The sequence below is a fragment of the Belonocnema kinseyi genome, chromosome 10 (genome assembly GCF_010883055.1).
Source record: "Belonocnema kinseyi isolate 2016_QV_RU_SX_M_011 chromosome 10, B_treatae_v1, whole genome shotgun sequence".
Lineage (NCBI taxonomy): Eukaryota > Metazoa > Arthropoda > Insecta > Hymenoptera > Cynipidae > Belonocnema > Belonocnema kinseyi.
In genome coordinates this window covers 5,522,734-5,525,593 of record NC_046666.1, presented here as the reverse complement: position 1 = coordinate 5,525,593, position 2,860 = coordinate 5,522,734, and the positions used below count along the sequence as shown (strand labels likewise).

General features: G+C 21.8%; 1 protein-coding gene across 2 annotated transcripts in view; it reads right to left on the bottom strand.

The window, feature by feature from the left end:
* The window catches only part of LOC117182160 (actin cytoskeleton-regulatory complex protein pan1-like), a 9,476-nt gene extending 7,565 nt beyond the window's left edge, over positions 1-1,911 (bottom strand). The window contains exon 1 of one of the 2 annotated variants that reach the window (XM_033375211.1): positions 1,789-1,911. The gene's annotated coding sequence lies outside the window, so the exon portion shown is untranslated. The remainder of the gene's footprint in view (positions 1-1,788) is intronic. The other variant, XM_033375212.1, reaches the window with a different exon arrangement.
* Between the last annotated feature and the right edge of the window lie 949 nt (positions 1,912-2,860).

Genomic DNA, 2,860 nt, shown 5'->3' with positions numbered 1-2,860 from the left:
TTAAAATGATGCAAGCGTTAAATTTTAAAGTTGCAAATTTGGTAATTTTGATGCTTTATATTCGATTTTTTTTCTATTTGAAAGATTTAGAACCAAAAAATAAAACTTTCATTATCAGAATTATCAAAAATTAAGCATTTTTATTTATACATTTTTAAAATTGAAGAGTTTTCAATTATCACATTTCATAATTATAAAATTTGGAATTTTCAATCTTTAAAATGGAAAAGTTTTCAATTTTGAAAATGTACAGTTAAAACTATTATTATAAACTATTACTATTAACTGTTACTATTTTGCAAAACTCAGAATATATATATTCTTAAAGAAGAAGCTGAAAGATGCGAAATATTTTTTTTGGTACAGTCTTTCATGAAATAAAAATGTTGTTGCCTAGTTAAGGAACAAACAAAAAGATTTAATTGTAAATTATGTTTATTTTTAAAAAATTATTCTTCATGAATTTAGTTTGTTCAAAAAAATTTAATTGTTGCTTCCATTCTTTCTTTTAAGGAATTTTAAGATAAAAAATCTTGCAAAATATTAATTTAGGGGTACCTGGCAATTTTTGTCCTATTACTGTTTGAAATGGAAAATTATCTGGTAGTGTAAAAAACCTATAAAATAATGATTTCGCTTAAATTGTAACTGTGGACGAAATGTACTATTTTGCAAAACTCAGAATATATATTTTTTTAAAGAAGAAGCTGAAAGATACAAAATATTTTTTTTTAGTAGTCTTTCATGAAATAAAAAATATTTTTTCAAGATAAGGATCAAACAAAAAGATTTAAGTGTAAATTATGCTTATTTTTTTTTTTAAATATTCTTCATAAATTTAGATTTATCAAAAAGATTTAATTCTTACTTTCATTCTTCCTTTTAAGGAATTTCAAGATAAAAAATCTGACGAAATATTAATTTAGGGGATCCTGGAATTTTTGTCACATTACTTTTTGAAGTTCAAAATTATCTGGTGAAGTAAAAAAAACTGATAATACAATTATTTCGCTTAAATTTTAATTATCGACGTAAAATAATATTTTGCAAAACGCAGAATTTTATTATTGTTGAAAAGGACGAAAGATACAGAAATATATATATTTTTTAGTATAGCCTTTCATCAAATAAGAAATGTTTTGCTAAGTTAAGGATCCAACAAAAAGATTTATTTGAAAATTTTGTTTAATTAAAAAAAATTTTTTTTCATAAATTTAGTTTTTTAAACATGATGTATTCTTTTCTTATGTTTTTCCTTTTATGGAATGTCAAGATAGCTGACAAAATATTAATTTAGGAGATCTTGATAATTTTTTTCCTATTACTTTTTAAAGTGTAAAATTATCTAGTAAAGTAAAAAAAACTTTATAATGTACTTATTTCACTTATATTCTAACTGTTAATGAAAATTAATATTTTGCAAGCCGCAAAACAATTTGTTTGAATAAGATCAAAGATACCTGATTTTTTTGGTAGGATGGTCTTCCAATAAATAAAAAATACTTTGCCAAATTAAACATCCAACCAAAAAATGTAATGGTAAATTATGTTTAATTTTTTTGAAATTTTGTTTCATAAATTTCATTTTTTCAAAAAGATTAAATCTGTTTTGCGTTTTACCTTTTAAGGAATTTAATAATAGAAAAGTTGACGAAATATTAATTAGGGAACCCTGGCCATTTTCGTCCTATTTCTGTTTGAAGAAAAGTATTATATTGAAAAAATCTTATTAAAAAAAACATCTATAGGTTATTTATTTTTTTTAATTAAAAAAATTAGTATACTCACGTGTAAAAAAGTGTCGCGTAGTGACAATAATAACTATGAAGACTGAGTGACGAATGCGGTTGAGTGCGACAAGAAACATTCACTTCTATATATGTGGCCCCTCCACTGGCCAAGAAGTACTCGCGTCGATCAGTTTATCGAGAAACTGAATAATTCTTTTGCGGATATCCTTCAATAACAATGCTATTGAAAAAGTGTGAGAAAATAAGAAATGTTTTTATATATGTGAAAATATCTGAGATTGATAAAAAAAACTTCTGTAATAGCGCATTCGGAATTAATCATTAATTAATAAATTAATCAATTAATTACCTAATTATTAAATTAAAAATTATGCTTGAGTTTAAAGCACTATAAAACATAATGAATAATGATTAATTTAAATAAATATTATTGAAATAGCTACATCAGCTTTCACAAAATTTAAATTTAAACTTTATAATTAATTTGAATTTGAATTTAGACTTGGATTATAATTATAATTTTAATTTTAATTGGCTTACAGTAATCTGCGAATTTGATTGAAAGATAGCATTTTATCCCAAATGAAATTAGAAGCAAAGAAAGAAATAATTAAGTTAATTATGGATTTTTTATTGTAAAAAGGTGGTCTTAAAGCCATTATGGAATTATAAATCTTACTATAATTACTAATTGATTATTTATTAATTTATTAATTTATTATTGTATTATTAATTATTATTATAGATTATATTTTCATTATTTATTTAATCTTGAAGATTTAAAATTGAAAACTCTTCAATTTTATAGAATTGTAAATACAAATTCTCAAATTTGGATGATTTTGAAGATAAAAAGAAGATCAAATATCAATCTTTCAAATTGAAACATTTTTGAATGGAAATCTTCAAAATTACAGCATTTTTAATTTTGAAACTTAAAACATATGTAATTTTCAATCGCAAATTAAAAAATTTTAACTATTCAATTTTAAATTTTTTAAAAATTCTATTTTTTGGTTCTAAATCTTTCAAATAGAAAAAAAATCGAATATAAAGCATCAAAATTACCAAATTTGCAACTTTAAAATTTAACGCTTGCATCATTTTAA